At 44.9% G+C, this 23,766-nt stretch overlaps 1 protein-coding gene across 1 annotated transcript in view; it reads left to right on the top strand.

Annotated features, from left to right (window-relative positions):
- The window catches only part of LOC145093773 (putative disease resistance RPP13-like protein 1), a 46,647-nt gene extending 23,006 nt beyond the window's left edge, over window positions 1-23,641 (top strand). Inside the window, exon 3 of the mRNA XM_079032015.1 lies at window positions 23,299-23,641. The gene's annotated coding sequence lies outside the window, so the exon portion shown is untranslated. The remainder of the gene's footprint in view (window positions 1-23,298) is intronic.
- The last annotated feature ends 125 nt before the right edge of the window (window positions 23,642-23,766 follow it).

Below are 23,766 nucleotides of genomic sequence, written 5' to 3'. Positions count from 1 at the left end.
CTCTATTATCTCTAAATTGACTAGCCCGAATCTACGGACGTTACATAAACTAACAAGACAATCTGAGAGGGAGATAATGGAAGATAAACGAGAGAGGAGAACAAAGAGGGACAGAACAAAACATACTTGATGAGTCGGCGGTGGCAATGATGACGTGGAGCGACGGAGGATGAGCGAGGAGCGCCGAAGGCGGAGCAAGAACTGACGTCCGTCGGAGGTATGGACAGTGCGGAGAGATCGTCGGTGGCCAGTGGGAGGATGCAATTTCAAGTAAAAGGGAAAAGCGGATGGAGACGATGAGAAAAAGGTAAGCGTATTCAGCAATTAAAAGAGGCATTTTTAGGTCCTTCCGAAAAAGATATGAAAAAAGTATTTTTAATTTGTTTTGTCTTCCAAAAATCAAACGGTCTTTTTGGTAAACATGTACATCCAAAATTTCAAACCAATTTAAACTTTTTAAAACATGTCAAGTTCATCAAAACATTACAACTTTGTTTTCAAAATATTGATTATCAGAGTTTTTCCCAGAAACATAAACACAATAGGAGGAGTTGTACGATCACGCCTTGGCCTTGCCTCGATCCCCTGATGTACCTGAAACAATAAACTGAAACTGTAATCCGGAAAGCTAAGTGAGTTGCCCCCAAAATACCGATACACATATAGTCCACATAGCAATATCAACATTAACATATCATATCAATCAAAATAGAACAGCATGCACTGGGTCCACAACTTTTCAAGTTGGACTACCCCCCGGGCCCTCAATAAGAGTCTGGAATGCCTACCGGGCCCTCAGCTCGTATCTGGAATGCCATCGAGCCCTCAGTACGAGTCTGGAATGCCTACCGAGCCCTCAGCTCGTATCTGAAATGCTCCCGAGTCCTCGGTATGAGTCTGGAATGCCTACCAGGCCCTAAGCTCATATCTGGAATACTCTAGGGTTTGTTGGCTACCGCACGGAGCAGTACAACCTCAACCCATCCCACATAACATGTCGACATGTATCATGACTAAAGCATATACAGATAATCATAAAGTATCACAGGCAGTCCTACAGATCTACCTGACTAGCATATCAACTGGCATTCATCACTAACTCAACTCAACATATCAATAACTACTATGATATCAAATCCAATGGGTTGGCCATGGTGCCTTAGACCCCTTAGTATAGTGAGGATAACTCATCGTGTAGATGTCAGCTCAGTAAATAAATCACAGCTCTCCGATCACTCGTCAAAGACACCACCACCTATTACCATAATACGAACATGCTCATAAGTCTTCATCTTCACAGAGTACTTCATAACCCAACTAGTTAACATTGTTCAAAGTCAAAGTCCTTAGTCAAGGTCAACAGTCCATGTTGACCTTAACTCGTCGAGCACCCTCGGCTACTCGCCGAGTTCGTTGAAATCCTTACCCATTCACCGAGTTACCGGGGTGACGCGTCGAGTTCCCATGATTCTCGATTGAGGCCCTATGGCCACCTGTCAATTTTCCTTCTAGTAACACGTCGATACACACGCGTTCCTAACTTGGTGAAAACTCATCCGACTCGCCGAGTTGTTCATGCAACTTGTCGAGTCTATGGCAATCTTCATCGGACTCGACGAGTTGTTCATCCAACTCGTCGAGCCCACAACTATCTTCATATGACTCGCCGAGTTCCTTCAGTCCTTAAGCCATACAACCCATTTTAAGCCATGCAATGGCTCCAAATTACAGATCCAAGCTCCCAGGGCATGCCTTTCACGTAAAGTTGCAAACTTTATGTGCATGCATGGCTAAAAAGGTTCTTAATGCCAAAACTAAGCTCTTAATGGGTTTCATGCACAAGGGGGGGGGGGGGCTCATTCACGTCCAAGACAGGAACTTTATGAATCTAGAACTCAGGAAAGGTCCAGATCTGAAGTTACAACTTCAGATCTAGCTCATGTCTTGCAATATCACCTCACTCAAACCATAAAACCCTAGATTTCCACCATATGAGATCTAGAAGGAAAAGAGATAAAGATGTCGACTTGATACCTTCAATGGGTGCTAACTAAGGCATATTTCGGATTTCCCACTCCTTCCTTGCTCCTATCCCCTTGCTCTCCAAGTTCTTCCTCCCACAAGCCCTTCTTCCAATCTTACAATGCACAAGAAAGACACAATACACGGTTAGGGTTTTCTATGAGCTCTTACTGACTGCAGGGAGGCCAAATGAGGCTTATGCCTCCTTAAATAGAGTGCAGAACCCCAGGATTTAGGGTTTCATCTGCCAGCTCCTACTCGTCGAGTACCTTTATGGACTCGGCGAGTAGGTCACTAAATGTGCGATCCCACCTCGCTGCTACTCGATGAGTAGGGCACCCATAACTCGTCGAGTAGGACTTAAAACCAAAGAGATGCTTACTTAAATCCATACCTGAGAATCGGGGCGTTACAATTCTCCCCCACTTGAACTAGACTTCGTCCTCGAAGTCTTCTGGAATGAACAATGTTAGGTAGTGCTCGCGCATCTTTGCCTCCGACTCCCATGTCCACTTAGATCCCTTCTGGTGTTCCCACTGCACCTTCACCAAAGGTATTTCCTTGTTCCGTATGGCCAAGGCAAGACACGATCTCACGAACATACACTTCGGCCAGCTTCTCGGTCGACGAATTCTCCCGTATGGCCAAGAAATGGGCACTCTTGATCGATCGATCAATGATGACCCAAATGGCATCAAACCCCTTCGCCGTCCTTGGTAACTTTGTGATAAAGTCCATTGTGATATGTTCCCATTTCCACATGGGAATCTCCAGGGGCTGCAGCTTGCCATGCGGTCTCTGATGCTCGGCCTTGACCATCCTACAGGTCAACCACCTCTCGACGTACCAAGCAATCCCTCGCTTCATACACGGCCACCAATAGCTCAAACTCAAATCCCAGTACATCTTGGTGGCCCCGGGTGAATAGAGAAGTGAGACTTATGAGCCTCCTCCATAACCATCTGCCTAACCCCACCAGACACTGGAACCCAAACCCGACCGCATCGGGTCAGTAACCCCCTACTATCCTGCACGAACCTGGTATTCTCACCCTTGATCCTCTCCAACTTCCAATTCTCCGGTCGTATGCCCTCTACCTGGGCATCTCTGATCAAACTCACAAACGGAGAATCCACCGCTATCATCATACATACCGCGGGGGTAGAAGATCCAGCCGACTTGCGGCCTAGTGCATCCGCAACCACATTCGCTTTACCAGGGTGGTAAAGGATCTCACAATCGTATTCCTTGACTACATCCAGCCACCTGCTCTGCCTCATGTTCAGGTTCGGCTGATCCATGATATGTCTCAAGCTCTTTTGATCCGTGTAAATGGTACAGCGGACCCCATAAAGGTAATGTCTCCATATCTTGAGGGCGAACACCACCGCCCCCAGCTCTAAGTCATGCGTAGGGTATCTCGTCTCATGCGGCTTCAGCTGCTGCGATGCGTAGGCTATAACTCGTCCTCTCTGCATGAGGACTGCCCCTAAACCTGTGATGGATGCATCACAGAACACCAAAAAATCCTCAACTCCCTCCGGGAGTGTCAAGACTGGTGTCTCACACAAACTCTGACGGAGGGTCTCAAACGCCCTTTGTTTCTTGGGGCCCCACCAAAAATCCACCCCTTTCCTCGTCAGACGAGTGAGGGGTACTGCAATCTTGGAGAAATCTCGTATGAATCTCTGGTAGTATCCTGCCAACCCCAAAAAACTCCTAATATCCGAGGGAGATTTTGGGACCTCCCACTGCATAACTGCCTCGATTTTGGCCGGATCGACCAAAATCCCCTGCTGGTTGACGAGATATCCGAGGAACTGGACCTCTCGCAACCAAAACTCGCACTTTGAGAACTTGGCATACAACCGTTCTCGTCTCAGGACTCCCAATAACTCTCGCAGATGCACTTCATGCTGCTCTCGGTTCTTGGAATACACCAAGATATCATATATAAACACTATGACCGAGCGGTCAAGCATCGGTTTGTAGACCCGATTCATCAGGTCCATAAACACTGCTGGCGTGTTTGTGAGCCCAAATGGCATCACCACGAACTCGTAATGTCCATAACAAGTTTGGAACACGGTCTTCTCCACGTCTTCCTCTCTGACCCTGACCTAATGATACCCAGATCTCAAATCTATCTTGTAAATCCAAGATGCACCATGCAACTGATCGAAGAGATCGTCTATCCTCGAGAGTGGGTAACGGTTCTTCATCGTTAGCTTGTTCAACTCCCGGTAATCAATGCACATTCGGTGTGAACCGTCCTTCTTCCGGAAAAAAAGAATCGGCGCTCCCCACGTAGAACTGCTAGGTCGAATGAACTGCTTGCCCAACTGTTCATGCAGCTGCGACGACAACTCATGCATCTCTGGTGGCGCCAATCGGTACGGCGCCTTAGCGATAGGGGTCGCACCTGGCACCAGGTCGATCCTGAACTCGACCTGCCTCTCCGTAGGTATCCCTGGAAACTCTTCTGGAAACACATGTGCAAACTCCCTGACCACTGGTACATCGGAAACCGAGGTCTGGTCCCTGATTCGTGTATCTACCACATACGCTAGATAACCCATACACCCATGCTGAATGTGTTGTCGAGCCCTGGCAGCTGAACAAAACCTTGATCCTACTTTGGTTCCCTCACCATATATAACCAGCTCTCCCCCACTTGGGGTTCGAACCACCAATCGCTGGCCCTCGCAATCAATCATAGCACCAAACCGACTGAGTCAATCCATGCCCACAATCACGCACACCCCCCCCCCCCATGGGGATCGGAATCAAATCTATCGGAAACGACACCCCGAAAGTCTCCAAGCCACATCCTCGATAAACTAAAGAAGCAGAAACCCCGTGTTCGTTGGCAATAGACAATTGCAACGGACACTCTAACTCGCCCACTGGCGCACAGAACTCCCTACTAAAAGACTGAGACACGAAGGACCGACTTGCCCCTGAGTCAAATAAGACCAAAGCAGGCAAAGATTTCACCAAAAATGTACCTAATCACAGGTTCAACAGAGAAGCATACAATAGATAAATAAAACGAGATGAGGATAGAAACATACCAGCAACCACATTTGGTGCTGCTCTGGCCTCCTCCACCGTGAGCTGGAACGCACGACCCTGAGCCTTCGAAGGCTCTGCCCTAATTGGTCTCCCATCCGTGATCCTCAAAGTAGTCGATGCTGACGCCTGCACCGGCTTGGCGGCAAGTAGTGGACAGTTGGCCCTCATGTGACCAACCTGATCGCAGTGATATCATAACCTCATACCCTAAGCTAAAGCGGCCTGGCGACAATCCTTCACGTAATGCCCCTCCTTGCCACACTTGTGGCACCCACTACCAGCCCGACATACACCAGAATGACCCTTGCCACAAGTGCAGCCCTGCTGACCCCCAGTCCTAGCATCAGCGGTCTCAGACCGCTTCGGCGCTGGCTGCAGTTGTGTCGGGGCCGGCCGCTGCTCCCTCAGCTGTAGCTCAATCTCCAACTCCCGCCGTCTGGTGGCCTCCTGCAACTCCGGAAGAGTATCACATCACTGGGTAGATACAAACTATCGGATATCAGTCTTGAGCATACTCAGATAATGGGTCATCTGAGACTGCTCGAAAGCAAACTCTGGGCAGAACATTTCCCGCTCGGTGAACATACGGGTGATCTCCGTCACCCACTCTCCATCCTGTCTCAAGATCAGAAACTCCTGTGCCAAACATTCCCGCTCAACCCTCAGAATGTAACGAGCGCGGAACATATCTCTAAACTGCTCCCAAGTAACAGCAGCTCTCTGATCATCAGTGTAAGCCCCAGTCGTAAGTCTCCACCAGTCCTTGGCCCCGGACCTAAGCAGGTTCAGAGCACACCTGACCTTCTGGTCAGCAGGACATGAGCAGTTGAAGAAACACCCCTCAACATCTGAAATCCATCTCATAGCCTTGATGGGATCCTGTGTCTCATCAAAAGTAGGGGGCTTCGCGTTATCGAAGTCTCTGTATTGAAAACCTCTACCAACTCCTCCCCTTGTCGTAGATACAGCTGATGCAGCTGCTGCGGCGGATGTCTCTGCAAGGGCTGCGTAGCGCTCATCAAAATACTCCACCATGGAGGTCTTAATCGACCCGAACATTTCCGACAGCTCGGCCCGGAACAACACAACAACCTCATCGTGCAAGATCACTCGGATCCTGTCATCCATCTCATCTGGCCGATAGTCTCGAGTGCTATCAACTCCCCCTGTCCGCCCTTTCTTGATCCTGATCCTGATCCCGAACCGGATCCAGTCACAAAGCGCCTGATCATCACCATTCTGAAACATAACACAAGGTATCAGATAACTCATACCAATAACTCGGGACCAACCCCCGACAAAACCCTAGGGGTTGTGACTTCCTTGTTACGCGTATGGGTCTTGTTCTTTCATTAGTACGGGCCCATACTACCTTCCACACCTACACGTATTTGTCCCAAGTATCATCACAAGGCCCTAACAATACACATAATCGTATCGAGCACTCAAGCCTCACTCCTAAAGGAAGTCTAAATGCCTCGAAGTCGGCGGACTCCTCCTAAACAACCAACCCACCCACGAAACTTCAACCAACCCTACAGCACTGGTGTACGCTAGCCATACATAACGCTGGACCCTATAGGCCTTCGAATATCCAATCCTTCTCTAAGCTCCCAATCAAACAAGAACAGAACATAAGGCTAAATCAAACATTCTCAGGCTATAAGATCTTAATTATGTACAACTGTGATGCCTACACTAGATAACTACAGTAATGATGTCAATTTCATATAAGGAAAACCGTAGGCTAGCATGCATCATATGTCAGGCAATGCAATTCCTGAAGATTCCTAGCCTAGTACTAGCATGTTGTTCTAACATATCACATAATCAAATAATTGTATGGTATTTTGGGGTTTACTTATTGGCTCCGGCTGATCGTACACCCTTCATCCTCCTTTATTTATTTTGAAAACCAATTTCTTAAAACATTTTTGAAAACCTTTCCTTGATTTGAGACAGGATTCACACGAATGTTCCTCCAATTCACTGAAACCAAGGCTCTGATACCGACTTGTAACACCCAAAATTTCAAACTAATTTAAACTTTTTAAAACATGTCAAGTTCATCAAAACATTACAACTTTGTTTTCAAAATATTGATTATCAAAGTTTTTCCCAGAAACATAAACAAAATAGGAGGAGTTGTACGATCACGCCTTGGCCTTGCCTTGATCCCCTGATGTACCTAAAACAATAAACTGAAACTGTAAGCCCGAAAGCTTAATGAGTTGCCCCCAAAATACTGATACACATACAGTCCACATAGCAATATCAACATTAACACAGCATGCACTAGGTCCACAGCTTTTCAAGCTGGACTACCCCCTGGGACCTCAGTACGAGTCTGGAATGCCTATCGGGCCCTTAGCTCGTATCTGGAATGCTCCCGAGTCCTCAGTATGAGTCTGGAATGCCTATTGGGCCCTCAGCTCATATCTGGAATACTCTAGGGTTTGTTGGCTACCGCACGGAGCAGTACAACCTCAACCCATCCCACATAACATTTCGACATGTATCATGACTAAAGCACATACATATAATCATACAGTATCACAGGCAGTCCTACAGGTCTACCCGACTAGCATATCAACTGGCATTCATCACTAACTCAACTCAACATATCAATAACTACTAGGATATCAAATCCAATGGGTCGACCTTGGTGCCTTAGACCCCTTAGTATAGTGAGGATAACTCACCTCGTAGATGTCAGCTCGGTAAATAAATCACAGCTCTCCGACCACTCGTCAATACTCCACCACCTATTACCATAATCCGAACATGCTCATAAGTCTTCATCCTCACAGAGTACTTCATAACCCAACTAGTTAACCCTGGTCAAAGTCAAAGTCCTTAGTCAAGGTCAACAGTCCATGTTGACCTTAACTCATCGAGAACCCTCGGCTACTCGCCGAGTCACCGGGGTGACTCGTCGAGTTCCCACGATTCTCGATTGAGGCCCTATGGCCACCCGTCGAGTTTCCTTCTAGTAACACGCCGATACACACACATTCCTAACTTAGGGAAAACTCATCTGACTCGCCGAGTTGTTCACGCAACTCGTCGAGTCTATGGCAATCTTCATCGGACTCGTCGAGTTATTCATCCAACTCGTCGAGCCCACGACTATCTTCATATGACTCGCCGAGTTCCTTTAGTCCTTAAGCCATATTGTAACATCCCAAAAATACGGGCCAAAAATTTCATTTTTAAAACGTATACTTAACAAAACATTAGAAGTAAAACATTCATCGATAATATCATTCATAAAAGATATCGCATGTTTGGGAAAACATTTTATAAAACATAATAATGTCAGAGTACAACTCCCCAGGAAGATCTCATAGTGCGGAATATGAGACATGTGTGTGATGTGCCGCTACCGCGCTAGCTCCTTCCCCTTCGAAGAAGAGGTACCTGAAATCAAAACTGAAAACTGTAAGCACGAAGCTTAGTGAGTTCCCCCAACATACCACATGCCATACTATCACATAACATACATATATTGTCAGGCATATCTGGGTGCCCGACCTACCCCTTCGGTCCTCTCGACCGGATACTAACTAGTATATCTAGGAGCTGGCCTCCCCTTCGGTCCTCTCGACCGGATACTGACTAGCATATCTGGGTGCTGGTCTCCCCTTCGGTCCTCTCGACCGGATACTGACTAGCATATCTGGGTGCTGGTCTCCCCTTCGGTCCTCTCGACCGGATGTTGGGGACTATTTCACCCCCTACTACTACCACATAACACATAAATCACATAATCTTCATGAACACGCCAAAACACTTCAATCTCACAAGAAATAGGGGTATAAACGATGTTGGGAACTCTGAGGGTGAAGGGGGCAAGGTTGGGGCGCAAATGGTGGGTTTAAATAGGGTGAAAACCCGAGAAATTTAGGGTTTCATCAGACAGCTGGGACTCGTCGAGTTCCGAATGTGGACTCGCCGAGTCGCCAACTTAAACGTGCCCCCAAACCCGTCTCTACTCGGCGAGTCAGGCCTACAACTCGTCGAGTCCAAGGCTAAAATGAAAAATACTTAGATAAATTTTTACATACCAGAAAGCAGGTGCTACAAATCTCCCCCACTTATTTTAGACTTCGTCCTCGAAGTCTGGTGCTCGATCCTGAAACAGCTCGGGGTAATGCTCCATCATTTCTTCCACCGGCTCCCAAGTCCACTCTGAACCCTTCTGGTGCTGCCATTGCACCTTCACCAATTCCACCCTCTTGTTCCTCAGATCCTTCGACTTCCGGTCGAGGATTGCGACTGGGCGCTTAATATAATTCAGGCTGTCATCAACCTGTATATCCTCTAACGGCACCACTGCTGAATCATCCACTAGGCACTTCCGCAACTGGGAGACATGGAAGGTGCTGTGAATCTGACTGAGCTCGGCTGGCAGATCCAGCCTATATGCCACTTTGCCCACCCGGGCTACAACCCTGAACGGACCAATGTACCTCGGGCCCAACTTGCCCCGCTTCCTGAATCTAATGACGCCTTTCCAAGGCGATACTTTTAGGAGAACCATATCCCCGACTTGGAATTCCAAGTCCGAACGACGCTTGTCGGCATAAATTTTCTGCCGGCTTTGTGCAGTCTGAAGCCTGCTCCGAACCTGATGGATCCTCTCAGTAGTCTTGAGCACCACTTCGGTGCTCCCCATGACCCTCTGGCCAACTTCACCCCAACATATCGGGGTCCTGCACCTCCGTCCGTACAACATCTCGAATGGAGGACGGTCAATACTCGCGTGGTAGCTGTTGTTGTACGAGAACTCAGCCAAGGGAAGATAGGTGTCCCAGCTACCACCGAAGTCTAGCACGCATGCCCGTAACATATCCTCCAAGGTCTGGATGGTCCGCTCACTCTGACCATCCGTCTGCGGGTGAAAGGCGGTGCTAAAATGCATACGAGTGCCCAACTCATCATGAAACTTCTTCCAAAACCTGGAAGTGAAACGCACATCTCGGTCTGATATCACTGACACTGGCACCCCGTGCTGCGCCACTATCTCCCTGATATAGATATCGGCCAACTTTTCGGCCGAGATGCTCTCCTGGATCGGAATAAAATGGGCGCTCTTGGTCAATCGATCCACGATGACCCAAATCGAATCTACTACACGCACAGTCCTGGGAAGTTTTGTGACAAAATCCATCGTAATATCTTCCCATTTCCACAACGTAATATCCAAGGGCTGCATCTTGACGTGCGGTCTCTGATGTTCGGCCTTGACCTTCCTGCAGGTCAAGCACCGCTCAACGTACCAAGCCACATCCCGCTTCATGCAGGGCCACCAATAGTCTAGACGAAGATCCCTGTACATCTTCGTCGCCCCTGGATGAATAGAGAATCGGGATTTGTGCGCCTCCTCCATCAAGATCTGGCGCACGCCTCCGTGATACGGCACCCACACCCTACGGTGTAGTGTCAATAGTCCTTGGCTATCATAATCGAAGGAGGTGACTTGAACCACTATTCGCTCGCTCTTCCGATGTTCCTCTTTCATAGCCTCCTGCTGAGCTTCCCAAATCTGCTCTAACAGTGTGGTCACCACCGTCATCCTCATACACACACCCTTGATCGGTGTCGTCTTATGACTAAGCGCATCGGCCACCACATTGGCCTTCCCCGGGTGATAAAGGATCTCACAATCATAATCCTTCACCACGTCCAACCACCGACGCTGCCTCATGTTCAGATTTGGCTGATCCATGAGGTACCTCAAACTCTTGTGGACCGTGTAGATGGTACATCGGACCCCGTAGAGGTAATGCCGCCAAATCTTGAGGGCGAAGACCACCGCCCCCAACTCTAAATCATGCGTCGGGTAGTTCGCCTTGTGAGGCTTCAGCTGCCTCAAGGCATAAGCAATGACATGCCCCCTCTGCATCAGTACCGCGCCCAACCCCGAAATGGATGCGTCACAGTATACCACAAAACCTTCTACGCCCTCGGGCAGGGCTAAGATTAGCGCCTTGCACAATCTCTGTCAGAGAGTCTCGAACGCTGCCTACTGCTCAGGCCCCCATCGAAAGACTACAGCTTTCTTAGTCAACCGTGTCAGGGGTACGGCTATCTTGGAGAAATCCTGGATGAATCTCCGATAGTAGCCTGCTAATCCTAAGAAACTCCGAATCTCAGATGGAGACTTCGGAACCTCCCATCTCATGACGGCCTTGATCTTGGCCGGGTCGACCAATATACCCTTCTGGTTGACAAGGTGCCCAAGGAATTGCACCTCGCGCAACCAGAACTCGCACTTGGAGAACTTAGCGTATAAGTTCTCCCTTCTCAGGGTCTCCAAAACCTCCCTCAGATGCTGCTCGTGCTCCTCTTGCGTCTTGGAATAAACCAAGATGTCATCAATGAAAACTATCACAGACCGATCCAGCATCGGTCTGCACACGCGGTTCATGAGGTCCATGAACGCGGCAGGAGCATTGGTGAGCCCAAACGGCATCACCACGAACTCATAATGGCCATAACGCGTCCGAAACGCGGTCTTCTGTACATCCTCCTCTCTGACCCTCATCTGATGATAACCTGAACGCAAATCGATCTTGGAAAACCAAGATGCTCCCTGTAACTGATCAAAGAGGTCATCAATCCTCGGGAGTGGGTAACGGTTCTTCACCGTTACCTTATTCAGCTCCCGGTAATCTATACACATCCGATGCAACCCGTCCTTCTTCTTCACAAACAAGATCGGGGCTCCCCAGGGTGAACTACTCGGTCGAATAAATCCCTTGTCTAGCAGCTCCTGCAGCTGCGTAGACAACTCATGCATCTCGGGAGGAGCCAACCGATAGGGTGCCTTGGCTATCGGAGCCGCACCAGGAACTAGGTCGATCCGGAACTCTACCTGACGCTCCGGATGTATTCCAGGAAGCTCCTCTGGGAACACATCAGTGTAGTCTCGCACCACTGGAACCTCGCTCACTGTCTCCTTACCCGTCTCCCGTGTATCCATAACGTACGCGACATATCCCGCGCAACCCCGCTGAAGGTAGCGCCTCTCGCCATGGATCACCAACTCTCCCCCACTTGGGGTCCTGATCCGCACTAGCTGTTGTGCGCAATCTATCACCACCCCATTAGGGCTCAACCAATCCATGCCTATAATCACTTTGTTCCCACGCAACGGAATGGGAACCAAATCCACCAAGTAGCGCTCCTCGAATAACCTCAGAACACAATCTCGGAATACCGCTGATGCCCGAACTGATCGATCATCGACGATCTCTACCTCTAAATGGCAATCCAACATGCCCGAAGACTCAGTGAACTTCTTGCTAAGCGCAAGAGAAACAAATGATCAGGTGGCACCCGAGTCAAACAACACTTGAACAGGGATACCGTTCACATGGAACTATCCTAACGCATATACACAGAGCACATATCAATATCATAAAAATAAAATAGAGGGAGAGAATCATACCCGTCACCACATCGGATGCGGCGCGTGCCTCCTCGGTAGCCAGCTGAAACGTCCGGCTCCTCACCACTGGAGCCTCTACCTTGCCCTGCCGGCCATCTGTAATCCGCAGGGTAGCTGGAGTTGGCGCCTTAACCGGCGCTGATGCTGTGAACTGGGGGTAATTGGCCTTCTTGTGGTCCTTCTGGTTGCAGTGGAAACACAGCAATTCCATCGTCTGTATCACAGGTGCAGGGGCGGTACAATCCCTGCTGAAGTGCCCTAACTTGTCGCACTTGTAGCATCCTGATGATCCCAACTTGCATGCTCCCTCGTGCGTCTTGCCGCATTTCCTGCAGCGGCCCCGCCCCTGTTGGCCTTTCGGCCCCGCGTCTGGTACCTTGGGCTTCTTCCCAGAAGTCCCCATAGCATGCCCCTGTTCCGCCTTCCTCTTCCGGACGTGCTCTAGATCTATCTCCCTCTCCCTTGCCCTGGCAATCATAGATTCCAGAGTAGGGCAGGCCGAAAAACTGACATGCTCCCGAATATCAGCTCGTAGCATGTCGTGATAACGGGTCCTCTTCATATCCTCATCACCTGCGTACTGGGGGTACTAACAACACCCTCTCTTGGAACTTGGCGGTGATCTCCGCCACAGTCTCCGTCGTCTGTCTCATATCTAGGAACTCCCTAGCCAGCTGTTAAAGCTCAATGGCCGGCGCAAACTCTACCCTGAACCTGGTCACGAAGTCCGACCAGGTCATAGCCTCGATAGCCGAGGCTCCCAACGAGTCACCAACGGACTCCCACCAATCCCTAGCTCGATCTCTCAAACATCTTGCTGCATATCTCACCTTCGACCCCTCAAGGCAGAAGCTAGTCAACTGCGCAGACTCAATGTCTGCAATCCATCGCCTGGCAGCTATGGGGTCCTTCGCCCTGTGAAAATCCGGCGCACCACTGCCCTGAAGTCCTTAAAGGATAGTGTGCGAGATCCTGACTGGCCAGATGCCATGTCGCTCCTGAATGCCCGGAGGCGATCCTCCATCAACTCGATTATCCCTTCCTTGATCGACCCGAAGATAATGGGGGTCGACTCAAGGATACCCCTGGTGATCTCCGACGCGATGAACTCGCATAGTCCCTCATCTACTGGCTCGAAACCTGATCCCGAACCTAACCCCTCTCCTGAACCGCCATCTATCGGTCTCGATCGTAGTACCACCATTCTGCAATACATAAATAACATTCGTTAGCGATACTGATACTTCTTGAGGGATCACATCTACAACAAGTTCCCTGGTCTTATCTTGGCCTTCCTTGGTTCGGGTACGGATCCTCAGCTTTCAGTAGTACGGGCCCATACTACCTTCTACATCTATCCGTACCTTCTTCAAGGACTACCTCGACTCCACCAGATCCCTTTCACTACTGCTGATCACTGTTATACCCATCCTAGGCTTGCCCTAGGGAAATCTCTAACTCCACCCTTCCCGGTCCTCAGCTGCTGAAGGCCTCCTTGCAATTCCAATTAGTCATTACCTGAATACCATCACATGTGATGAGGCTTAAATAATCCTTCGAGTAACAGACTCGTCCCTACAACGGTTAGACTCAAACGAGAGCTGCGCAATAGGGCCAAATCCAGCACTCTACGATTATTCAACCCTGATCACGTGTGACGTGACGTGTTCACCTAATGGCTAACTCCCATCGCTCAGAGCCCCATAATGTAGTGACAAAGAACATGGTTTGACATGCGGAATTAAAGCTTGCACAATTGAACATGGTGATTTGGGTGTTTAAGAGATATATTGAATGTATATGGTGTTACAAAAAAGGACTAGATCTAGACTACATAATTAACACACACTTACACACTCACTTCTACATCTCTCAAGCACACCTCTACAAGTGGTATGAACCCACTATTTATAGAGGTGTTTACATGTCTCTCTCTCACTCTCTAACAAATGGGTCTAAAGGCTAAAGCACCACATGCAAGTGGGTTTTACAAAAGTCAAACATTTACAAAGTCATGAATGAATAACTTTGCAACCCCAACATTCTCCCCCTCAAAGTTAGGAATGAATAACCCACTTCAAATCTTCCAAAATCAAGCACTACGCGGTTCGAGCCTCAAAGGTGACACATGTCGAAACGAACTTCAATCTTCAATTCTTCCATGACTCTTCAATTTGGGCTCTAGGATGTGAGACCATACAAACCAAGCAGCAACGAATGATCAAGAGTATTCCAAACTCCAAATAATCACCCTAAAATTGCGCATAAAAACACACCCCAAAAATCTTCAATAATTCCAAACCCATTTCGAATACATCACTTTCGAACTTCCAATTGCATCATCTCGTGGCTTTAAAAACTTCAAGATCACTTCGGTCTTCAAATCCGCGTAATATGAAAAATTCAAGTTCGAATTTCCATATAAAACTTCTCCCCCTTTTTATAATCGAAATTTGATTATAAAACTCCATGGAAAAAGAACGTGCTCTATTCGGAATTTTTCATTTCAAAACTCCCCCTTAACATGTGGCATAAACATTGTGCTTCAATCCGAAAAATCCAAAAAATATTGAATTTTTAGCTTCGTTCACGGATCGCCTTTGACAAAATTTCTCAAAAATGGGTAGAAATCGTAAATTTCAAAATTCTGCAGTGACCCGTTGCGCCAAAAACAGCCAAATATGCGAAACACACTCCCATTTGCGAAACTTGGTAAAATGTGTAAATTCGCACAAACTGCAGGGACCAGATTTGAAAATTCTGCAATTTCAGCATTTTATGACCCCATTTGCGAAGTTGGGTATAAACTGTCAAAAATGCGAAACTACAGGTATTCGTTTTTACAATTTCTGCATATTCTTCAAACTTGCGAAGTTGGATTATTTTTGTCATTCCTTAAAAAGAGCAGGGACCAAATGCGAAACTCTTGGCTTTCTTCTTCATTGAACTGGTAATAACAGGCTTCGCATTTTCATTCTTATACCCTTCGCATCCCTTCGCATGTTTCAATCACCAAAATGCGAATCATAATGAGATGAATTCGCATTTTGATTCCAATACAAAACTCCAAATGCGAATTAAACACAAGATGTACACTGCAGTTACACAAATGAGAACCCATCAAGATCAAATGCAATCAAAATATGCGAACTGTCTTTGATCAAAATGCGAACTCGTCTTTGATAAAAAAAAATTATCATTCGCATTTTATCGATCAAACTTGTGAACTGTATTCAATATGCGAAATCCATTTTTAATCAGCCCTTTTCCCAAATAATCGATCACTATGGAATCATTCTTTCGCATATCAAGCCTTCAATCGATCGATTCCAATCATGCGAACAACACTCAATCAAAATCGAGTTCCAAAATCTTTTATCAGTTCATCCGTTCGTTCTTCATCCACTCAAACAACACCCAATCGATCCTCAATATCGATTCCAAATCCAATTTCCAGTAAATCAAAATCAAAAACGAATTCGCAAGTTTCACCAAACGCGAATCCATTCAAAATCTAAATTCCAAACATCGATCGACTTATCAAAAACAATCGACTATTGACAATCATCTGTTCATATCATTTGTTCTTTCTCGGTTCGTTTCCTTCCATCATTCATCAACATAATCACAAATCCAACCAATTAATCTCCAAATTAAACTCGATTTCTTCTTTCAAATCACATATTGAACTCAAAGCCATCGATTTCTTCTTTTAATTTCATAAATCAACCCATAGAACTCATGTTTGACTTTTTAGAGTCATCGATCTAAAAACACAAAATAGATGATTTTGAGTTCCGATTTCAGATCAAAAGGTGTTTTTCAACTGTTCTTCACCATCTTCAATTGTTCTCGATCAAAAATTTCATCCAAATCAACGATCCAAATTTTGATTTCTTGACTCTTACTTGATCATAATCGATTATTGTGATTGAACACAACTAACCTAATCGATTCACAAGTTTACCAAAGCTAATCAGTAATCGATTTGCAAGAAATATGAGAAGAAATTGATGCTCAAGAACTCGGAAAGAAAATACTAATTGCGAACTGTCAAATGATGAATACGTATGATGAAGAATGAATGACGAACAGCGAGTAAGATACAAACACTTTTATTGTTAATTGGGCTTAACAACATTATCAGATAAAAAACAATCCTGTGGGCTAAAGAATGAACCAATGAATACTAATGGATTGAGAATTGGGCTAAACCTTGAATTAATTGATGATTTGGGCTACTCGATGAACAGTGTCGGGATCTCAAAATCTGAAATGATTCACAATGAATTTTGGACAAGTTCTTGATTCAAACGAATACATGCAATTTGAAACTCGAATCGAATAAACGAATATAAAATTGGATCGGGAATTGATCGACAAAAATTTATTGGATCACAACAAATGGGTTTTTCAACAAAAATTTAGATCCAACGAGTCAAATGATCACAAATCAAAAACATTACGCACGATATCAACGAAATTAAGAGAGATCATAGAGAGAGACTCACCAAAATTGCTCAAAATTGTGACAAAAATTACCAAACCGAGAATCGTTCTTCAAAAGTCACGTTGATCGTGAAAACCAAGCTCTGATACCAATTGTAGTGACAAAGAACATGGTTTGACATGCGGAATTAAAGCTTGCACAATTGAACATGGTGATTTGGGTGTTTAAGAGATATATTGAATGTATATGGTGTTACAAAAAAGGACTAGATCTAGACTACATAATTAACACACACTTACACACTCACTTCTACATCTCTCAAGCACACCTCTACAAGTGGTATGAACCCACTATTTATAGAGGTGTTTACATGTCTCTCTCTCACTCTCTAACAAATGGGTCTAAAGGCTAAAGCACCACATGCAAGTGGGTTTTACAAAAGTCAAACATTTACAAAGTCATGAATGAATAACTTTGCAACCCCAACACACAAAGCACAAAGCAAGCAGCATTCGAACAAAGGGAACAATCTCAAGCAAATCCGCTCTCATAGAGAGAAACTGAACTAGCATACAGAGCTAAACTCATACTATCAGGCATAACCCTAACAGGCTATCCTACTGCTGTCTACTCAGTTCTAGCATGCAATTTTCATACACTGAAGCACATAAAGCAAGCACAAAAGGCATCACTCCTAGATCCTTAGTCCTATTCTAGCATGTTGTTCTACTGAAACTAATAAACATAACATAAGCTTGTATGGGTACTTTGGGGAATACTTACTTGAGCTCGGCCGGTAGCGCACATCACCCACTTCGTTCCTTCTTAAAACACTTTACTTAACCTTTTAGAAAACATTTTCCTTTTCAATTTTTTTTTTAATCCCTCGATTTGAGTTCAGACACCCCCAAAGGTGTGTCCAAATCCCTCAAACCAGGGCTCTGATACCAACTTGTAACATCCCAAAAATACGGGTCAAAAATTTCATTTTTAAAACGTATACTTAACAAAACATTAGAAATAAAACATTCATCGATAATATCATTCATAACAGATATTGCATGTTTGGGAAAACATTTTATAAAACATAATAATGTCATAGTACAAATCCCCAGGAATATCTCATAGTGCGGAATACGAGACATGTGTGAGATGTGCCGCTACCGCGCCGGCTCCTTCCCCTTCGAAGAAGAGGTACCTGAAATCAAAACTGAAAACTGTAAGCACGAAGCTTAGTGAGTTCCCCCAACATACCACATACCATACTATCACATAACATACATATATTGTCAGGCATATTTGGGTGCCCGACCTACCCCTTCGGTCCTCTCGACCGGATACTAACTAGTATATCTGGGAGCTGGCCTCCCCTTCAGTCCTCTCGACCGGATACTGACTAGCATATCTGGGTGCTGGTCTCCCCTTCGGTCCTCTCGACCGGATACTGACTAGCATATCTGGGTGTTGGTCTCCCCTTCGGTCCTCTCGACCGGATGCTGGGGACTATTTCACCCCCTACTACTACCACATAACACATAAATCACATAATCTATCTAGTATGGTTGGGCATGACCGCCCCTTCGGCCCTCTTTGACCGGTATTCTGGGGGACTATCTCCCCCTACTGTCACTAACACATAGCATCATATAATACTAGCACAATAACATATCTTAGGTAGTAACAGCCCTAGATGAATATCACAAAGACAAAAATCTATCATACAATTCCTACTGGTGGGTCGGCATTATGGTCGTAGACCCACCGCTACTGGAAGGTAACTCACCTCAAAGTAGCTGCTGATCTGTGTGGGAGCTGACTGCCTTCTGCTGCTGCTGCTCCGGAAATCCTCCGGCTATAATTCCCACAAAACACTTAGTCAGACACTGCTAGATGTACTTAGGGTAAAAGGATCCCTTTTACCCTTAACCAGGTCAAAGTCCAAGTCCAAGTCAACTTCCAGTTGACCCGACTCGCCGAGTTGGCTCTCCAACTCGTCGAGTCCCTAATCCTTCGATTGACCATAATCCCGTCTCTACTCGTCGAGTTAGGCATTGACTCGACGAGTTTTCCTTCTAAACCGACGTCCAATAGTCCTTCATCCTACTCGCCGAGTTGTATGAACAACTCGCCGAGATCGTCTTCATCCGAAGAACATCCTGTGTTGCGACTCGCCGAGTTGTATGAACAACTCGCCGAGTCTGTTCTTGAGGCAAGAAGATTGCCTTGAACTTGCCGAGTCATGGCATTGACTCGCCGAGTTACTATATGAGTGAGTCTGGCTTCCGACCCACTGAGTCACACCCCATGACTCACTACTCTACCCCGCGAACACGAAAAGGGGGAAAACTCGGGGACTCGCGACTCGACTCGCCGAGTCTGATGAGCGACTCGCCGAGTCTGTCACATACAATTACTATACACCCAATTTTGCTTGAATCCAGCTCGTGCCATTCACATATCTGGGTTTCTAGGGCATGAATTACTCGTAAAGTTTCCAACTTTACGTGTAAATAATCACCCATGAAGGTTTTAGGGCTCAAAATGCACCAAAAGAGTAGATCTAGGGCTTTCATGCAATATGACTCCATAAAGGCAGTGGATCCAAGCTCCAGGGACTCAATCATGCCTAGATCTAGAGGCTAACAGCTTATTACAAACCACAATGCACAAATAAGCTTGGGGAATGGCTCAAGAAGGACTTTCATGTAGCTAATAGAGACTACAAGCATGGAAACAGAGGGGAAACGAGTTATACCTCAAGGAAAGCACTGAGATGACACAAAGATGCCTGTCCTCCTTCTCCTCTTCTTGATCTACTCTTCTTTCTCCTCAAAATCTTCAAGAACACACCAAAACACTTCAATCTCACAAGGAATAGGGGTATAAACGATGTTGGGAGCTTTGAGGGTGAAGGGGGCGAGGTTGGGGCGCAAATGGTTGGTTTAAATAGGGTGCAAACCCGAAAAATTTAGGGTTTCATCAGACAGCTGGGACTCGCCGAGTTCCGAATGTGGACTCGCCGAGTCGCCAACTTAAACGTGCCCCCAAACCCGTCTCTACTCGGCGAGTCGGGCCTACAACTCGCCGAGTCCAAGGCTAAAATGAAAAATACTTAGATAAATTTTTACGTACCAGAAACCAGGTGCTACACATACAGACCCATTTTAATCCATGCAATGGCTCCAAATTACATATCCAAGCTCCCAGGGCATGCCTTTCACGTAAAGTTTCAAACTTTACGTGCATGCATGGCTAAAAAGGTTCTTAATGCCAAAACTAAGCTCTTAATGGGTTTCATGCACAAGGGGGGGGGGGGGGTCATTCACGACCAAGACATGAACTTTATGAATCTAGAACTTGGGAAAGGTCTAGATCTGAAGTTACAACTTCAGATCTAGCTCATGTCTTGCAATATCACCTCACTCAAACCATAAAACCCTAGATTTCCACCATATGAGATCTAGAAGGAAAAGAGATAAAGATGTTGACTTGATACCTTCAATGGGTGCTAACTGAGGCAGATTTCGGATTTCCCACTCCTTCCTTGCTCCTATCTCCTTATTCTCCAAGTTCTTCCTCCCACAAGCCCTTCTTCCAATCTTACAATGCACAAGAAAGACACAATACATGGTTAGGGTTTTCTATGAGCTCTTACTAACTGCAGGGAGGCCAAATGAGGCTTATGCCTCCTTAAATAGAGCGCAGAACCCCGAGATTTAGGGTTTCATCTGCCAGCTCCTACTCGTCGAGTACCTTTATGGACTCAGCGAGTAGGTCACTAAATGTGCGATCCCACCTCGCTGCTACTCGACGAGTAGGGCACCCTTAACTCGTCGAGTAGGATTTAAAACCAAAGAGATGCTTACTTAAATCCATACCTGAGAATCGGGGCGTTACAAAACATCTACCCGCCTGCAAATGTAATCCCCTAAAAAGTCTTTTTTCCAAAAAACAAACGAACCCTAAATCACAGGGAATGACTCATTGATCCATAAAGTTGCCAACTTTATGGATCCCAAGCATGCAATCTATCATAAACAAGCAAAAAGGAGCTTAAAACTTAGATCTAGCAATTTGAGCTCATAAAGATTGGATCTTGGACACTTACAATGGTCCAAAATGTACACAAGATGATGGTGATGATGATGAAGCCTCCTTGTTGAACCAACACTCTAGAACTTCTCCTTCTTCTTCTAGCCACCAAAACACTAAAATGGATCCAAAATCACCAAGATGGATTAGGGTTAGGGTTTTTTTCTGAGTTAGGGGACGGTGGAGGCTGAGAAATGAACCCTAAAACCGATTTAAGGGGCTTAAATATGTGGGAAACCCTACAACTTTATGGGCTTAGGCTGCAGCGATCCTCACGTCGTGAGCTCTTGTTGCTCATATCCTGAGCTCAGTCCTGGATAGAATCTTCATGCGGCCCCCTCGCGTTGTGAGCCTCCATAGCTCACGTCGTGATGACCCTTTTTTCTCCAAAAATCCAACCTTTTGACCCTCTAAAAGCCTCATTTAATTCATCCAAGAGAACGGATATTACAGAAACCTAAGAAACATTGGAGATCCCATGCTCAAGGTTCAATAGGACAACTGGTTGGGGAACACTCAAAGTAAAACTAACACAAAGGTATGCTCACTCCGATGATATTTATTTTGTGTTTTTTGTTGATCATATAGGGTTGAATCTTTAGTCTTAATAATATTGATAACTTTTATAGTGGAATAGTACGGATTATTCCAAATTAGCATTACATATGTGAGATGGATTTGAGGTCGCATCTTTGGGAGCTAACATGTAATGACCCAAAAATCATTCTGTTAACGACGTTGGTCTTACGTCACTCGAATAGTTGTTATAGTAAAATAACTTCGATTTAAAATTATAAAATGAAATTAATTAAATAAAAATGGTTAATATGAATCAAATGTTTGATATAAGGGAGGGTTAGAATTCATTCAAACAAAAACAAAAGGTGGATTATGAATAATTAAGCAAAGTTAGAAGATTAATGTTGTAAATGTGGGATTTAGAACCATTTAAGGCTAGTAAATATGCTTGTATCGATTTCTTTTAACCAAAAAAAAAACTTAAGGGATATAAGTAAATTGCATTTACAACACAATTAACCAATTTCAATCATATATATCGATCGAACTTCACATCTTGCTGTTGGCTTTCTGTTGATTCTAACTCTACAAGAAACACATGATTCCTATTATTGTCCTTCAGATGAGCTTATAGGCATCTAACAATAAAACCCGAGGGAGACGGCTTAGCATTTGAGAGAGAGAGAGAGAGAGAGAGTTGATATTTTCTGGTGACTACCTACAAGTCTGATTATCATCTTTCTTGTGACTTGTTATTGTGAGTCGAGCAAAGGAAGTAATGGAAGGAACGGGCGGAGTAGTGGAGGCTGTAGAATTTTTCAAATGAAGTTCCGGTAGGACTAGGTTTCCGTCAAAGTCTACAAGGGTTGCATTTTGGGATTTGTATTCTGACCACACATCATTGGGTGTAAGATTCTTTAGCCTTATGTGAGTGTGGTAGTAACTGGGAGAGAAAGAAAGGCATGGAGAGACCCAGATTCCTTTCCAATGTTAGGTTGAATCACGAGGCGGAAACCAATCGATGAGATTCTGATGGATCGTATCCTCAAGACAGACCCCTACCAAGGCAATTTCTGTCTTAGGACACTACAATTCACAGGCCTCAATTTACATATTTTCATGTGTGATTCTGTTGTAAACATCAACATTCAAGTATGTTTTTCTGATTAAAATTCGAATTATTTGATTTGATGTTTGTTATATTTCGTGTTTGATTACTTTGTCATAACAAAGGTAAGTTTGGTGAAACTGAAAATCAATGAGAGGGGGGAAGGATTTAGAAGCATTATGACAAGAAAACAAAAATCTAAAACGTCAACTGACTTAAGTATATACTACTACAGTCATTATTAGTTTGTTCAAAAAACACCAACAAACTACAATATTTGTACACATTATTAGGTTTCCTTAACAATATACTATAGTCGATGATGGAAAAGTGTTTTATGAACAAATGGTTAACTTTAACGATTCGTAAGTGTATAAATGATTTAGTTTGTTGGTATATATTATACAAAATAAAGTAAGATGGTATATTTTTTTAAATTTTAGAATTCTGTTACCTTCTAAATCATTTTCTTGGGAAAAAAATATATGTTTCTATTTTTTCCGTTCCAACATTATATGTTGATGTGGATTATGATCATAATGTTAGAATGATCTAATTAACTATGTTGTCTTGCAGTTATGTTTGATGTTTTTCTGGCATTAAAGGCGGCTGGATTGGTTTGAATTTTGAAGGATATATTCTTGAAGATGATTGTACAACAAATTTATGCAAAAATTTAAATAAAATAAAACAAAAAAAAAAGTATTGTATAGAAGTATGGTTGCCAAAATCGCGATCTTAATCGTAAGATCGTATGATCATAGGTATGAAAAAAACAATCCGGATCATAAAAAGATCGTATTTTGGGTAGGATGACAGGTAGGATCGTAAGATCGTAGGTAGGATCGTAGGATCGAGATCCAATCCGATCCAGCCTTCCATTGATTTTTTTTTTTTTGCAAATGAATTTTTTTTACCACTTTATGTCTTTTACCTTTTACCAATTTACCATTTATCATTTTGTATTGTGACTTATGACTAATATTTTGAAATTTTTATAACTTTTGAACGAAAATTTGAATGTTTGAAATATTTTTCATGATT

Source organism: Lactuca serriola, chromosome 3 (genome assembly GCF_051521515.1).
Source record: "Lactuca serriola cultivar US96UC23 chromosome 3, Lser_US96UC23_V15, whole genome shotgun sequence".
NCBI classification, from domain to species: domain Eukaryota; kingdom Viridiplantae; phylum Streptophyta; class Magnoliopsida; order Asterales; family Asteraceae; genus Lactuca; species Lactuca serriola.
This window is presented reverse-complemented; position numbering and strand designations above follow the sequence as displayed.